General features: G+C 42.4%; 1 protein-coding gene across 2 annotated transcripts in view; it reads left to right on the top strand.

The window, feature by feature from the left end:
• Positions 1 to 18,290, top strand: part of LOC139263875 (secernin-1-like) — a 209,372-nt gene that overhangs the window by 48,282 nt on the left and 142,800 nt on the right. The gene's annotated exons all lie outside the window — the stretch shown is intronic.

The following is an 18,290-nucleotide window of genomic DNA, read 5'->3' as shown; positions in this document are numbered from 1 at the left end:
GAATATACACTGATTTCACTTGTTCCATAGCTTGATTAAATTCTGTTTGTTTTTGCAATAACTTGCAAATTACTTCGGGAATATTTTATTTCAAATAATCCTAAATCAATTTTCATATTGCAAAGATTGTCCTGAGGAATATTCTGCCTTACCCATACCAGCTCAATAGATAATAAATTAAATTTAAGCTTACCTGGCATTCATATATTTAAGAATTCTTAAATGGCTGACCATTACTAGAATGATTATGGGCTTTATACTCTTCCTACTGTCATGGTGTTCAAAGGATTTCGATCATGGTATAGTATTGTTGGATGCTGACATTTGGCACCCAATTCAACTTCAGCGCTGAGCAGAATGTTGATGTGATTCTGTCCATAAAGAGCCCTCCCAGTGGACAATTCTTTCTTGCATCTAATGAAAAGTATAAAAGCACTAGTGCTCGGAAGGCACTATCCTGTTGCTATAAAATGTTGAGTTCAGTGCTCTGCTCATGACTGAAGTGTTGTAGTTAATTCCCATTTCCAGGTTGTTTTAAGTACCATTATCCTCCAAATATTGTGGCTGCAGTTATTTAGATATCTTGGGCTAGACTTTCCCTAGAGCCCATCAACACCCGATTGCTGGCCAGATAAATCACTAACGTTTTGCAACTAACGCTGGCGAGAATTTCCACAATTAAGGTAAAAAATGTCGTCTAGTGAGAAAATGGATCTTGCACGAGTATTCTCGGCGGTTAAAGGCGAAACTACGTGAAACAGGTGCTTCTTAAAAATGTTTTAACCGAAGCTGCGGTTGGGCCTAGGGAGGGGGGAAAACTTAAAAAAAAATTTCACAAAAAAAAAATAAAAAGTTAAACATTCCCAAGGTAGTTTTACAGCTAATTGCCATTTTACAAGTAGTAAAAAATAAATAAATAAAGAACCTTTAACTTACCTTTCTTTGCAGAGCACTCACCTATCGCCCTGTTTAAGCTGCTTTCACAGGGCGGTTCACAGGGCGATCTGGTCGGGCTTCCGTTGAGGCCAAACTTGCGCCCTGGTGATTTTCTCGGCAGTGCACATTGGCGGTTTGCTCTCGACGGGCATTTCGAGATGTGGGCGGTACCATTCAAAAAGTAAGGGGGAAAACTTTCGTCGGGCGGTTTTTCTCCCAAAAACAGCTGTATCGCCAAGAAAACTGCTGAAAATGAAAGCGAAAGTCTTCCCCCAAGAGTGAACTTTGACGGAATAAACATTCTAATATAAAATCTAGATAAATGATATACCTGATAAACCAGGAGGTAATGGGATAAGTGACTCAAAAATGACACATGAGCTTTTCTCCTGAGTATTCTTTAAATGCACAACTTCTATCAGGAAACATTATTTCATGGTGGGAATAGGCTCTTCCAGAGAAACAGGTCATTGGGGAAAACAGAAAGCATTCATAATGCAGTTAGATCTTTGGACAGCTACATACCATATTGACCAATCCTTTTGATGGTAGCTGCATTTGATCAGGAAGAATAATTGTGCCTGATGAACACAATGTAAAGGTAGCATAGTGGTTATATTACTGGACTAGTAATCCAGAGGCTGGACTAATGATCCAGAGATGAGTACAAATCTCACCAGGGGAATTTAAATTCAGTTAATAAAAAGCTAGTATCAGTACTAGTGACCATGAAACTATCAGATTGTCCATCTGGTTCACTAATGTCCTTTTAGGAAAGAAATCAGCTGTCCTTACCTGGTCTGGCCTATATGTGACTCTCGACTCATAGCAATGCCGTTCACTCCTAACTTCCCTCTGAAATGGCCTAGCAAGCCCCTCCGTTGTAACAAACCACTGCGAAAAACAATAAGAATAAAACCGGACGGACCACCCGGCATTGACCTTGGAACTGGCTTCGCACATGACAAAGGCACACCTAGCCCAGTCGACCCTGCAAAGTCCTCCTCATTAACATCTGGGGACTTGTGCCAAAATTGAAAGAGCTGTCCCACAGACTAGACATGCTTACAGAATCATACCTTCTAGTCAATGTCCCAGACTTCCATCATCATCCCTACCAGCAGGACAGACCCACCAGAGGTTGAGGCCAAACTTGCGTCCTGGTATGACCTGTCCACAAAAAGCGGGCCAAATCCCATCTGGCCAATTATTTGCCCAATTAGTCTACTCTCAATCATCAGCAAGGCGATGGAAGATGTCGTCGACAGTGCTATCAAGCGGCACTTAGCAATAACCTGCTCACCAATGCTCAATTTGGGTTCCGCTAAGTCCACTCTGCTCATTACAGCCTTGGTCCAAACATGGACAAAAGAACTGAATTCTTGAGGTGAGATGAGAGTGACTGCCATTGACATCAAGGTAGCATTTGACCAAGTGTGGCATCAAGGAACCCAAGTAAAACTGAAGTCAATGGGAATCGGGGAAAACTCCACTTTGCTGGAATCAGATCTCATACCAAGGAAGATGGTTGTGGTTGTTGGAAGTCAATCATCTCAGTCCTAGGACATCGCTGCAGGAGTTCCTCAGGGCAATGTCCTAGGCCCAACCATCTTCAGCTGCTTTATCAATGACCTTTCTTTCTTTATAAGGTAGCAGTTGGGATGTTCGCTGATAATTGCACAGTGTTCAGTTCCATTCACAACTCAGATAATGAAGCAGTCCATGCCTGTATGCTGCAAGACCTGGAAACATTCATGCTTAGGCTGAGAAGTGGCAGGTAGCATTCGTAGCACAAGTGCCAGGCAATGACTGTCTCCATCAAGCGAGAATGCAACCGCCGCCCCTTGACACTCAATGGCATTACCATCACCGAATGCCCCAGCATCAGCATCCTGGGTTCACCATTGACCAGATACCTAACTGGACCAGCCATAAGAGCAGATCAGAGGCTGGGTATTCTGCAGCGAGTGTCTCAACTCCTGATTTTCCACCATCTATATAGCACAACTGTCTAGGAATCTGAAGAAAAGTCATAGTTACCCTCTTGCCTTTTTAAAATGTTTAATTATTCTGTTGCTTTAAATGAGTGCTTCAGCTGTATTTTTAGTGACACAAAAGAGCATTGTTCTCTTTGGGTAAGCATAACAACACTGATGAAAGATTGCTGCAGTAATACATGCAACACTTTGTGCTGATCCCCTATTGAAACGGATGGACCAAGAAATATATTTGTGCTCAAGTGTCATTACTGGACTATGCAAAAAATGAATTATCAATCAAATGTAGCCAGCAATGCTTTGATGCATTGACACTGTTCTTGCCAGATATATATATATTCAGTATTTTAGTCTTCACTAACCCAGTAATAAACACCTTGTGGCAGTGATGACTGTAAAACCAGAACAAAGCTCACAGTGTAGTTACTTTGCTGGATCATCATCATCATAGGCAGTCCCTCGGAATCGAGGAAGACTTGCTTCTACTCCTGAAGTGAATTCTTTGGTGGCTGAACAGTCCAATACGAGAGCCACAGACTCTGTCACAGGTGGGACAGGTAGTCGTTGAGGGAAGGGGTGAGTGGGACTAGTTTGCCGCACGCTCTTTCCGCTGTCTGCGCTTGATTTCTGCATGCTCTCGGCAATGAGATTCGAGGTGCTCGGCGACCTGTCGGATGCACTTCCTCCACTTGGGGCGGTCTTGGGCCAGGGACTCCCAGGTGTCAGTGGGGATGTTGCACTTTATCAGGGAGGCTTTGAGGGTGTCCTTGTAGCGTTTCCGTTGCCCATCTTTGGCTCATTTGCCATGAGGGAGTCCGAGTAGAGCACTTGCTTTGGGAATCTCGTGTCTGGCATGCGAACTATGTGGCCTGCCCAGCGGAGCTGATCGAGTGTGGTCAGTGCTTCAATGCTGGGGATGTTGGCCTGAATGAGGACGCTGATGTTGGTGCACCTGTCCTCCTAGGGAATTTGTAGAATCTTGCAGAGACATCGTTGGTGATATTTCTCCAGCAACTTGAGGTATCTGCTGTACATGGTCCATGTCTCCGAGCCATACAGGAGGGGCAGGTATTACTTCAGCCCTGTAGACCATGAGCTTGGTAGCAGTTTTGAGGGCCTGGTTTTCAAACACTTATCTTCAGGCGGCCGAATGCTGCACTAGTGCACTGGAGGCAGTGTTGGATCTCGTCGTTGATGCCTGCTCTTGTTGGTGGAAGGCTCCCGAGATATGGGAAGTGGTCCACGTTGTCCAGGGCCACGCACCGTGGATCTTGATGACTGGGGGGCAGTGTTGTGCGATGAGGACAGGCTGGTGGAGGACCTTTGTCTTACAGATGTTTTACGTAAGGCCCATGATTTCGTATGCCTCAGTAAAAATGTCGACTATGTCCTGGAGTGCAGCCTCTGTGCTGCGCAGACGCAGACGTCGTCCGCGTACTGTTGCTCGACGACAGAGGTTGGGGTGGTCTTGGATCTGGCCTGGAGATGGCGCAGGTTGAACAGGTTCCCAATGGTTTTGTAGTTTAGTTTCACTCCAGCGGGGAACTTGTTTGACTGTGAGGTGGAGCATGGCGGCGAGCAAGATTGAGAAGAGTGTTGGAGCGATGACGCAGCCCTGTTTGACCCCGGTCCGGACATGGATTGAGTCTGTGATGGATCTGTTGGTAAGGATCACGGCTTACATGTCGTCGTGGAGCAGGCGGAAGATGGTGACGAACTTTTGGGGGCATCCGAAATGGAGGAGGAAGCTACATATAGACCCTTGTGGTTGTCAAAGGCCTTTGTAAGGTCGAAGAAGGCCATGTATAAGGGCTGGCGCTGTTCCCTGCATTTTTCCTGTAGCTGTCGTGCTGCAAAAATCATGTCCGTTGTGCCCCATAGGGGACGAAATCTGCACTGCGACTCCGAGCGGAGCTCCTCAGCCATGGGAAGATGGTGGTTGAGGGTGGTAGTGGGGAAAATGTTGGAATCAATTATTAAAGATGAAATAGCAGCACATTTGGAAAGCAGTGACAGGATCAGTCCAAGTCAGCATGGATTTATGAAAGGGAAATCATGCTTGACAAATCTTCCAGAATTTTTTGAGGATTTAACTAGTAGAGTGGACAAGGGAGAACCAGTGAATGTGGTGTATTTGGACTTTCAAAAAGCTTTTGACAAGGTCCCACACAAGAGATTGGTGTGCAAAATTAAAGTACATAGTATTGGGGGTAATGTACTGACATGGATAGAGAACTGGTAGGCAGACAGGAAGCAGAGAGTCGGGATAAACTGGTCCTTTTCAGAATGGCAGGCAGTGACTAGTGGGGTGCCGCAGGGCTCCGTGCTGGGACCCCAGCTATTTACAATATATATCAATGATTTAGATAAAGGAATTGAGTGTAATAACTCCAAGTTTGCAGATGACTCTAAGCTGGATGGCGGTGTGAACTGTGAGGAGGATGCTAAAAAGGCTGCAGGGTGACTTGGACAGGTTAGGTGAGTGGGAAAATGCATGGCAGATGCAGTATAATGTGGACAAATGTGAGGTTATCCACTTTGGTGGCAAAAACGTGAAGGCAGAATATTATCTAAATGGCGGCATATTAGGAAAAGGGGAGGTGCAACAAGACCTGGGTGTCATGCTACATCAGTCATTGAAAGTTGACCTGCAGGTACAACAGGCGGTGAAGGCGGCAAATGGCATGTTGGCCTTCATAGCTATGGGATTTGAGTATAAGAGCAGGGAGGTCTTACTGCAGTTGTACAGGGCCTTGGTGAGGCCTCACCTGGAATCTTGTGTTCAGTTTTGGTCTCCTAATCTGAGGTAGGACATTCTTGCTATTGAGGGAATGCAGCGAAGGTTCACCAGTCTGATTCCCGGGATGGCAGGACTGACATGAGGAGAGACTGGATCGACTGGGCCTGTATTCACTGGAGTTTAGAAGGATGAGAGAGGATCTCATAGAAACAAAATTCTGATGGGACTGGACAGGTTAGATGCAGGAAGAATGTTCCCGATGTTGGGGAAGTCCAGAACCAGGGGACATAGTCTAAGGATAAGGGTAAGCCATTTAGAACTGAGATGTGGAGAAACTTCTTCACTCGGAGTTGTTAACCTGTGGAATTCTCTACCGCAGAGAGTTGTTGATGCCAGTTCATTGGATATATTCAAGAGGGAGTTAGATATGGCCCTTACGGCTAAAGGGATCAAGGGGTATGGAACGAAAGCAGGAAGGGGGTACTGAGGTGAATGATCTGCCATGATCGTATTGAATGGTAGTGCAGGCTCGAAGGGCCGAATGGCCTACTCCTGCACCTATTTTCTATGTTTCTATGACTCTAGTGACGACTTTCCCAGTGGCTGATAGCAGATAGATTCCTCTGTAGTTGCTGCAGTCAGACTTGTCCCCCCTTTTTTTTTTTAAAAAGAGGGTCATGATTATTGCATCTCTGAAATCCCCTGGCATGCTCTCCTCCCTCCAGATGAGAGAGATGAGGTCATGTACTCGCGTCCAGCAGTGCCTCTCCGCCATACTTCAATGCCTCAGCAGGGATTCTGTCCGCACCCGTAGCCTTGTTGTTTTTAAGCTGTCTTATGGCTTTTTCTACCTCATGCAGTGTTGGGGTCTCATTGAAGTGGTGGCGATTAGCATGCTGCGGGATGGAGCCGAGATCACTTGAGTCAACGGCAGAGTCTCGATTGAGGAGATCTTCGAAGTGCTCCTTCCAGCGGGTCCTGACTGCCTCGGTGTCCTTGATGAGTGTTTCCCCGTTCTTGGCCAGCAGTGGGGTGGGGCCTTGACTGCGATGAAGAATCCTCGCACATCATGATTTTATTTGCTGGATAAAAGGGATATGGCACACGTGGGATTAAGGCTCGTGGAGAATAAACAGCAACATGGACTGGTTGACTCAAACAGCCTGTGTTGTATTTTCTATATAATTCTGTGTAATCTGTACAGTCTATTTTTACTCCTTTTCTAGATTTGTTTTTGAAGTTTTAACAATGATATTTCCTTAGTTTTATTTGTGCTGACACTAAATCTACACAGCACAAGCAGGTTCAAAGTGGATGTTTTCAATGTATTGATAACTTGAAGAGATTATTAATGTTTTCGTCACTCTTTGGGCCCAAGTTTCGGCCTCCGTTGCTCCTGATTTTTTGGAGCAACTGGTGTAGAACGGAGTATCTTAGAAATTCAAATTCTCTGCATTTAGTTTGCTCCAGTTCTAGTCAGTTAGAACAGTTTCACTTTGGAACAGAATTTTTTGTTTCAAAAGGGGGAGTGTCCGGCCACTTACGCCCGTTTTCAAAGTTTCGGCAGTGAAAATTTACTCCAAACTAACTTAGACTGAAGTAAGTGAAGATTTTTGTACGCTCGAAAAAACCTTGTCTACACTTTAGAAAATCAGGCGTAGGTTACAAATCGGGCGTAGGGAATGGGGGGGGGGGGGGTTTAAAGGGAAGTTTACAAACATTAAACACTTCAGTTTTACAAATAAAGAGCCATCATCAATAATAAATGATAAAAACATCAATAAATCAACCAATAAATCAATCAAAAAAAATTAAGAAATAATTTTTTAAAAAATCAATAAATAAAACATTTTCTACTTACCAACTGCAGCACCGGGAGCCCTCCAACAGCATGCTGGGATGCCCCCCCCCCCCCCCCCCTGTCCCAGTGTGTCTCTGTCAGTGTCTCTATCTCTCTGTCTGTCTGTGTGTGTCTCTCTCACACTCTGTCTGTGTTTCTGACAGTGAGGCGCGGGGGGGGGGAGGAGGGAGAAGAGGGAGGGAGGCTGAACGGGCCGGACCCAAGACTTCGGGGCAGGGCCCGTCCCCAGCACCAGATTTACAGGCAGGTGGTGTCGGGTCCGGTCCGGGGGGGCGGCGGTCGGGAGCACGGGTCGTGGGGGGGGGGAAGGAGAGGAGGGAGGTCGGGTTGGATCGGGGAGGGAGGTCGGGTTGGATCGGGGAGGGAGGTCGTGTCGGGGGAGTGAGGTCAGGTTGGGGGTTGGGGTCCGGTCCGGAGGCAGGGGGGGTGGGGGGAAGCGGGAGTCAAGTCGGGTCTGGAGGAAGCAGGAGCTGGGCGTGGGAGGCAGCCTTATGCACGCAGCCCCAGTGAGGCCATTCGGCCAGGGCTAGGGGCTGCGTGCTTCGGGCCCCTCCCACACAGTTTTGGGTGCCTGCAGCGCGCATTTGCAGAGGTCCCGGCACTGTTTTCAGCGCAGGGACCTAGCTCCGCCCCCTACAGCTAGTGCTGCGCCACGCCCGACTCCAGAGGACCAGCAGGGAGCCGGAGAATCTAAGTTTTTTTTTTTAGGCGCACTTTATGGCGCGAAAAACGGGTGTCCTGGTCGGGGCTGCGCCGTTCTAGGCGCGGCCCGAAACTTTGGCCCCAAAGTTGTATGTATTGAAAACCAGGAATGAAGGCTTTTGAATTTAGAGAACTTAAAATTAGAATTCTGTATATTAAATAGAAATGATTTATTTGTATTAATGATCCTTTGGCATGCAAAGGAAAAGACAATCCAGTTTCCAGTGAATACAATTCCATCATCACATATACTTCCTAATGTATTTGTCATTACATTAATGTCAGCCACACGGTTTGGCAGTACAGTGGTACCAATTTTGCAGTATTGGTGCTACAAATGAGGCCATCTGGAACAAGTGTTAGTCTATCAGTAACATTGTACTGCAACCAGAGTACAGTGTACTTTTAAAAGTGTAAAATAAAATCAAACACCTTTCAGTTTTCAATGATTGGAAATTGCGAAGGCAGTAATTAATGCATTGTTCATGTATTGATGTATGCATGCATTAAACTCCTTCCCACTCTGGTTACACAAGGGAACAGTATAACCATAGTTTCCCACTGTTAAAATGGGATTAAGGCATCAGTTGATGCAATCTAACTGGGTGTGAAGCCCTCTGAGAGTTGGTTAATAGAACTGAAATATCGTACAGTTTCAGTAGTGTGGATGGCTTTCTGAAGTTTTATAAGGAGAAACTTTAAGTTGTTTAAAATCAATATTGCATGTGGCCTGGGGATGCTTGATATCACTGTAAATAAAGTAGAAAATAGGCTGCTGCTCAGCACAAGATTCAGAATCCAAGCTTCAGATTTGGTTCTCTACTTGACTGCATAGTCTTTCTCCAGATCAATGCTCCATAGAATAATTCAGATTTTTGTTTGGAGCTAAATCTCCAATTACCTTAACTATCTAGGTGCATAATTTGTGATCCACAAATGAGCATATTTTGAATTTACTTTGTTCAATTTGTTAATTTCACAAACATGTCTTTGTTTTGTATGAAAAATATCCTTGATGCCACCCTGATTTGGAAGACCTTACGGCACTTAACAAATTGACTCGGCCGGTTTTAAATTAAAATCAGACCATATGATTTAATGTTACTATTTAAACGCAGTGGTACATCTGAATCAACTTTAAATATAATGACTGTCGGAATAATTAGATTTGTTCAGCAGTGTGAGAAAGTGTTGATCTGCTTTCTAATTACTATAATCTAAGGAGCTCAAACTTGGTAGGAATGAAAATATTCTGCATTGCTAGTTACCAAATTAAAAGATGATTCAAAGGTTGAGATTGAAATGCTTTTAATATTTTTGTGATTACTAAAAAACTGTTTGCTTCAAAGTGACTTGGCACCAGTACATTTGTTATCCCAGTTGCTACTGTGAGCACGGAGAGGATATAGTTTGTGACATTGACTAGGGGCTGTTTTTGGTGTTCTGCGAAGGGCTGAAACTGGACTGCTGCAAATAAAATATGGAGTTTTAGAAGAGATGGACATAGACTTAGGAGGTTACAATGCTTGAGGACCTTGGAGAAGAAAGAGAGTTAGGAGATGTGGACCTACAATGTCCAATTCCTTTGAGCCCCATTCTTCACCCGTGCCTTTGCAATACTGTCTAAAGTGTTGTCAGCAGCTACCAGAGTTTGGAGCCTTGCAGGGTGCAGCTGCACATCACAAGTACAAGTTTCAAATGGGTGTATGTTTGCTCAGTGTTGGAATTGGCCGAGCCATTGGTTTCACAAATATCAGTGCTTCTATTAAAAAAAAACAGAGAGGCAGCAGAATAGGGTCTCCGAAATCAGTTGGTGCACTAATCTCCATGCAGAATAACCTGTTAAGCTGTTTAACCTGTGTGTCCTCTCTGCAACAGCAACCCCCACCATGTTACAGGAATAATGCTTCGAACAGACTACACATATAGGCCTGTAGATTTTGCTTGAGGACACAACCATGAAAGGAACGCTCGATTGCAACAGTAATCATGTTGCATTCTCAATATTTGATTGATCTTAAGATTGTCATACGATAAAATTGTTGGTTTTATTTTAGCTTAATAGTCAAGTCTCATGATGGAGGAGTTGTACAATGACAGTGTAAATACACTTGAATTTAAAAGCAAAGGGATACATTTATATTTTGGAAAGCTCACCGAAATATAGTATAATTGTTTTAAAAAGATTATTCAATCAGACCTAATTTTAAAAGAAAAAATATAATGAAGCCTTCTCACTTCAAAAAGCTTCACAATGATCAAAACATTTTTAATTTCTGGCATATCGCACACTACAGAATGAAAACTATTTAATAACTAATTTACTTGTTTCATTCAGAATCACTAGTGAACTGAATAATGTAATAAACATTGATCGGGAATTTATAAATGAAATACTATATTTTGTACGAGATAAAAATGAGGATTTATATAAACCCCACACGTGATGCCATTGTCAAGTTGAAACATACAGAAGAGAGAAGAGACTGAGGAATGAGAGATTTACAGAAAAAGGGAGAGACATACAGTTGGAGACAAAGGCCTGGAATTTATGGTCAATGGCAAAGCAAAGGCATTTGCCCCAATGAAAGCTGCCCACAAAGATCTCGTGATCTCTGTGGCAAGAAGTTTGCCTTTTTCGACATGTAAATGAGATCAGTGTAATATAAAGGGGAATCCCTAGAATGCTCTGCTGTGATGTCAACAAGCTGTCTAAGCAGCCAATCACAATGCAGAATTTTCAGACAGGCAACCAGGAAGTGGTGGATGGAGTGGAGTATTTAAAATGAGCATTCAACACCAGGTCTGAGTTCGAAGATTTAAGTAGTCTTTAGTTTGCTTGCAAAGGAGCGTTGAGTCTGCAGTCAACCTTTTGCTGAGCTGTCCTCACTCACTCTGAACAAAGAAAACACAGGGTTTTTATACAGTTCCTAGGCCTATAATGTCCGGACATTCAATACATGAGACATACATCGATTTGAATGGTCAAAACCCTTGTCACTCAAAGTAAAGGTACGATCCTGACCACGCCTGTCCCCAGTACTTTTCCATAAACCTCAGTGTCCTAAAAGTTCATTAGCACATTGAATGTTATCTTCTCTCTCTCGCCTTGACCAGGTGGAGTTTTTCCTAATGTGTCACTTTTGACCCCTTGCCCTGTTTAGTTGCCCCTCTGGGCTTCCTGTGGTTCAATAGTTTGGCTTCCTGTAATTGTCCTCCGGTTACACAGCTTGTAACAATTAATCATTCTGATATATTATTTCCGTTTAAGCATCTTTAGAAAGTTGACCATTACAAAAGCCTATGTCAGCTCATTTTAGTTCCGAGATCTATTCTTTAATTATAACAGAACTCGATAGCCCCACTTCAGTGGAGCTGCTTTTATTCGAACTTTTAAAAAATGTTAAGAGACTAAAACAAAGATTGGGGCTCTCGCATGGGGATAAGGTAAACCTGAAATAAATATAATCAACTTAAAAATATATAATTTTTTTTTAAGTTTCTTAAATTATGGCTCCTATTTTCCACAATAAAGATTTCTGGCATTTCCCCCACTGCCAAAAAAAAGGCACTTTCCCCGAACTAAATGTTATTTTTAGCACCGTGCTACCAGAGTCCATTTCAGGGGGCAGAGCTTGTATTGTGCAATCAAAAATTAATTGCTCATGTGCTTTTTTAAAAAAAAACACTCACTGCATGCGCTGTTTAAAAAAAAAAAAAATCACTTTCTGCATGCGACGTGTGTGTTTGTGTGATTAACTTGAAACTACAAGCACTAATGTTACACCATATAAAAACTTTAAGGCAGTAAAATATATGTTAATGCAGTGAATGCTGTTAACTTTATTATAAAATATGTAGTTTTAAAAAAAAAGTTTAAATGCAACAGGGACTGGTTCTATAAACTGTACTCTTACTAAAGTGTTCATGGATCTGGGTCACTGATACATGTACCATGGTCCTGTGTTGCTGGAATTAGGTACATGTATCAGTGACCCAGAACAAGTCGCGATCCATGAACACCTTAGTAAAGCTAGGATTTTCAAATGTAACCCAATTTGAGGCAGTTAATGAATGGTAGTAGCCTGGCACAAACTAACAGATCGAATCCCCCCAAAATATGTCTTTCACCCAAGTATTATGCTCAATTCATACGTGACCAAGCTCTTTGCAATGACTACTACAGAGAGTCCAGACAGTTTAGAGATTCTAATAGGGTCTAAACCAATCAATCAATTATTAATTATAATTGGTAAGAAAATCTGATTGGGAATCAAGTTGTCATTCGGCAGGCTTCAATTTTTTCACTGATGTGTACATTAGATGGAGGACTGCTTTGCAATCTTTTATTGGAAGAAAACAGATACTCATGCAGGTCACCTCAGGTCAACCTACACATTACAACATTGTTTTCAATTGCAAACTATGAGAGAAACATTGCAAATGTAAGGGAAACTATTTAAAAACAAAAATCCATGTCCAGTTTTTATTATAATGCAGTGATCCTTTCTAATGTGTCTGGAGTTTGTTGTACAGTCTTGCGTGGAGGACCTTCGGCCAGGGAAAGCAGCGGGTCGTGTGTGTGGAAAAGGCTTTTCTGGATGTTGTAATGTGCCTAGAAGCTTATTTTGCAATGTGTCTGGAGTTTGTTCTTCGATGGAAAAGGCTCATCTGTAAGTTTCTTTTTGCCTGGTTTATTTTTACCTGCAGTTTGTTCAGATAAGCGTGTAGGACCTTCGGCCAGAGATAGAAGCGGATCAGCGCCGATTTCATTAAGTTAAGATAGGAATTTCAAAACGGGCTCTTGGGTGTCTCCGCCATTTTCAAAACAAATAAAATAATCGATGATGGGGAAAATGGCCTAAATGGTGCGGAATCACTTTTCTCGTAGACCAGCGCCAAAATATATGGCGCCAAAAACTCTGGTGCTGATAGTCAGCGCCGGTGCCAAAAAACTTCGATGAAAGTTTAAACTGACCATCTACGCCAAAAAAATCGGCACGCAATGATGCCGAAAATAGGGGCCTATAATTTTTATAAGTGGAGAAATTTGACACTCCATAAAAATTAAAATTGGATTTTCAGGGCCATAACGTTTGTTTAGCAATCAATATGCTGTTAAAACCCCAGTTATACCAAATCCAAAAGGGCCTAACTTTTTTAATGGGGTATTTAACAGCGATATTACCATGAACAAGCCCACGTTTCCATCAGTTTCACTGATTTTATTGATCACACTGATTGCTGGCTACCTGGGGCAGCACAGCGCAGCAAGTGTCAGAGCAGTGAATGGCTGACCATAACTTCAGGATTTCTGTGTTTAGATGTGCATATGCTACATCCTGAAGTAGGGTCAGTTTCAAAGGGGTAATAACAGCGAATGCTTGTTCGTTCACCATTATTACCCACCACAAATTTTGGCACGTCTAGGTACAGAAACGGTAGCAAAAAGAACTAAAATGGAGAAAGAGACAGATAAATGGAGAGCGGGAAGCTAGTATAGTGTTACAGGCATTTATGTTTGTGAGCTGTGCCATGGGATCAAAATTGTAAAAAAATATCTAGTCAGAAATAATTGATTTTTAAATTGCGTGCTCCTGTTACAAAAAAACTAATTTAAATTTTTCTGCTCCAATTTCTTTCAAAACTGACCGAGATTGTTATTAGACTTCTATTTGAACATTATATCTAAACAAATAATAGTAATGCCTAATGATGCAGCTCTACTTAAAGATACGTTGGTGTTTTTATGTGAAGATGGATGAAGGTCATGTTATTGCTTGGTCTGTTTGATGCAGAATGGCAGTGACGTAGTTGGGCTTTTATCAAGTGACCCCAGTGAGTTAATTATGCTCCACTAAAATAAGGCCTTGCTGAAAAGATCAGAATCTACAGATGGTAAGAGCTTAGAAGCCTTTAAATTGCTACATTCATAATTTACAGCCCCATATGGGACCTGAGCTGTTTGAATAATATAGGTGAACACAGCTAGCAAGTGAATTTATTGGGGCTGAAATTGTGGTCGGAGGCTTCCCGCGCGGGCAGTTGCTTCCGACCTTAAACATTTCTACGAATTTACCTGGAGGTCTGGGAGGAGCGTGGGATTCCAGTGGGGTGGCCTTCTCTTCCCATGTTGCGAAGTGCGCTCCCGTCCTCCTGGTTCCCACACAAAAGATGCAGTCATATGTGACTGGTCAGCCAATCAGGTACAGTATTCCACAGCTTTCTCATTAATAGCAATGAGAACTCGTAGATACAGAGTTCTCATTGCTATTAATGAGAGAAAAATAAACACACTAAACACATAATAAAAAATAAACAACATTTCACGTAAATAAAGTTAATAAATATCTTAGAGAAAAAACATTTTTTCGAGTTTTTAAAACGTTTTTTAAATTATGGTTAAAAATAAATGTAATGTGGGCAAGGTTTTTAAAAATGTGTTTTTTAAATTTAATTTATTTTTTGTATGTTTTTAAATTTTTTATGCCTGTAAAAGTAGGCTATAAACCTTTTATCAGGCGCAAGAATTTTGAGGACATTTGCTGGGCAAGATATGGGTAAATACTACAATCTTGCCCTTGCAAATGTTCTCTCTTCTGATATGCGGAGGATCTGTCAAGCTCCAGCTTGACAGATTGGTAAAGCCGGTTTTCAGCGCATGTGCATCGTGCGCTGAAAACCAGCTTTTGCGATGCCTTCCCAGGTTCATAGACACTCCGTACGGACCCGGGGAGGCTGGAATTTCCAGCCCACTGATGCTTACAGTATCCTCTTTCACATGACGAGCAGTAGCACGCCAATGAAAACTGAATGTAGCAGGACCTAAATTGTGTAATGCCAGTGACAGCTGGAAATAAAGTGGCTATCAGTAGTCGGGTGCAATTATCTGAATAAACTGTGCACATCTTAATTGTAGATCAGGAAAGAAGTGATTTAATGTAACACAATACAGCACTACACAATATAACATGCTGCTACAAAAGTATTTAATAACAATGACTGTTTTGATATTTTGCAGTGTTTGCAGTCTGGTTAATATTATACCATTTGAAATCTGCATGAAAGATGTTTTATTTTGCATTTTTTTTAAATTCTTAATATATGACCCAATTCCTCAACCAAGATAGTAGATAGGCCTTGGGCCTCTGCCATTTGAGCAGATTGGTAGAAGGTGTCAGAGAGCTGCTCTTGGACTTGTCCTCCTTTCTACTTCAAGAAGTACCTTTCTTCTGCTCAATGCTTTGTCATCATCAGGGATGCCACTTTCTGCCAAGTTCAAAAGTTGCCAAGATGCTGGATAGATTCAGGGCGAGAGACAAGATGACTGCTGGAGTTTTAATGTTCAGCTGCTGAAATACATTTGAAATCCACAGTATCGACATGAATGCTTCTACATCATGTACCCCAGAAATAAGTGTGAAAATGGGCATGTATTTTAAAACCGAGATATTTAGGGCTGAAATTCCTGGGGTCTGGTGTGAGGTGGGGGAAGGGGGCAGGTGGTGGAGAGAGAAGGGTTACTGTGAGGGAAGTGCAATTGTTGTGATTGAACAGGAATTTGGGCTGGGACCTAGTCAGCGAAGAAGCAGGACTAGTACGGTGAAATCATTTGCCAGATCTCCCACCAGTTCTATCTCCATTTCCCCACAATGCTCAGGATGTCTGTACGACGCAGATATACTTGCATGCCAGAACCTGATCCTGGTGGAAGTAGATATCTCAATTCTGTAAACATTTCTACTTGTTGCCATCTTCAGGTGGAATGGCTGCCCCTTTCCCCCCCCCCCCCCCCCCCCACACCTCCACCCCCCAGGGATTACAGCAAGGTGTCATTCCAAAATGTATGCCCTTTGCCAAAGAATACTCAATCATAATATCAATGGCATAGATCTCTGTTCCTCCTCCCATGCTAATGACCCTGCATCCAGAATTTGGGATGGCAGTGGAGCCAGTAATTTCATGCCCTTGGTATCTAGTTTATAGTTTAGAATTTTCCATAGCATTCACTGAAGAATAGAACTAATGGGCCCAAGTTTCCACACGATAAAAAACAGGCATCCCTCCGAGCTGGGTGCCCGTTTTTCACGCCTAAAACGGCGCCTAAAAAAAAACACGCTATTCTCGAGCGCCTTGCAGCTCCATGTCTGCCTGGCGCGGCGTGCAGGGGGCGGAGCCTACCACTCGCGGCGATTTTGTAAATTCATTTTTTTCCTGCCGGCAACCCTGCGCAGTGTGAAGAAAACATTGGCACTCGGCCATTTTTGTAGTTCTTTGTAGCTGTTTAATTTTTGAACATTTTTTAATAAAAGCACATTGCCATCAGCACATCAGCACTGAGGCTTCTTGCAGCAGTGAGAAAGCTGCAGGAAGCCTCAGAAGTTGAGCAGCCATTCCCGACGGCCCCATGCCTTCTCACTGTCTCCTTCCCGCCCGCCGTCTGGAACGGCTTCCTTCCCCCCCCCCCCCCCCCCCCCCTCCCCTGCCGTCACGAACGAACGAACTTGTGAGGCTGGCTGAAGAACTTTCACACAGGTAGGAAGATGGTTTATTTAATCTTTTCGTTGCTTATAAATTTTTATTCAGGTTGGATTTATTTGTATAATATTTGTAGAAGTATAAATAAGGATTTATTGTAAAATTTAATGATTTCCCTTCTTCCCCCCCCCCCCCAACCACGTTCTGGGCGCCTAATTTGTAACCTGCGCCTGATTTTTTTTTTGTGTAGAACAGGTTTTTTCAGTTCTACAAAAATCTTCACTTGCTCCATTCTAAGTTAGTTTGGAGTAAGTTTTCACTGGAAACTTTGAAATCAGGCGTCAGTGGCCGGACACGCCCCCTTTTGAAGAAAAAATTCTGTTCCAAAGTAGAACTGTTCTACCTGACTAGAACTGCAGAAAAAAAATGTGGAGAATTGCGATTTCTAAGATAGTCTGTTCTCCACCAATTGCTCCTAAAAATCAGGCGCAAATCATGTGGAAACTTGGGCCCAATGTGTGGCTCTTCAGTCACCATATGGAAAGCTGTATATTTGAACCTTTATTCTAGGTTGCATGGATATGCATGAGCTAGCATGTACATGTTAAGGCAGTGAGTAAAGTCATATTTCCAAATGTTAATGCTATGAATATTCTGATTAATTGCTTGGGACTTAGTTGCTCATTCTGCTTTATGCCTCAATAGGCATGTTGGTTGGAAACAAAGGAAAGAGAATTTGAGTTAATGGGAGGTGGGATGTTCAGTGATATTTGTTAAAGAATTTGTGTACTGTCAAAATACTGAGATACAGTATTTCTGGTCAACTTCATAACATCATGTTTCAGTAAATTATATTCACTATTTTCAGCTCATTTTGGAAGAAGTTTAGAAATTAGTCATGAGATGATGCAGCTGAAACTATTCTGACTAATTATATAAACCTATTTAATTCAAGAATAGTTACTTAGTAAGAATATCTAGGGTAAACAGATTTAGTGATCGAGGGGATGGAAAAAACAAATTGTGAGAGAACATTAGTTCAGAAATCCTCTACTGACAGTGTTTGTGTACCAGATAAAGCAAGAAAATAATGCCAAAAACATTGAATAAACATTTTTTAATTGGGAAATTTGCTGATTATCCTAATTATTTAATCTTGCAACATAGCTATTATGAAATCTATATTCACAATAAAAATCACATTATATTGGATTAGAACCACAAACGCTATTTTCTTTTGACATGACATTTGTACAAGAGAGGTACATTGACCTGTAGTGAAGGGAAATAGAGGACGTTTGTGGCAACATTTTATTGTGGAAAGATGGCTAATTACTTTGAAATAATTTTTCCTTCCCTTATAAATCAATGGTATAATAATTATCAGAAGCTCAGCTCAAGTTGCTAAGTTTCAATATTTAATGATGCCCCTCTTGAATTATCCCCAACAATAGCCAGGTCAAGTACAGAGTACCGAACCTGTAGAAAGCAGAGTTGTCAGAAATCTGCACACAGTCTGGTGTCTAAAGAACACTCTCCCTAACAGCACTATGGGCGTATCTTCCCTGCACAGACT

Source organism: Pristiophorus japonicus, chromosome 5 (genome assembly GCF_044704955.1).
Source record: "Pristiophorus japonicus isolate sPriJap1 chromosome 5, sPriJap1.hap1, whole genome shotgun sequence".
In the NCBI taxonomy this organism is placed as follows: domain Eukaryota; kingdom Metazoa; phylum Chordata; class Chondrichthyes; family Pristiophoridae; genus Pristiophorus; species Pristiophorus japonicus.
This window is presented reverse-complemented; position numbering and strand designations above follow the sequence as displayed.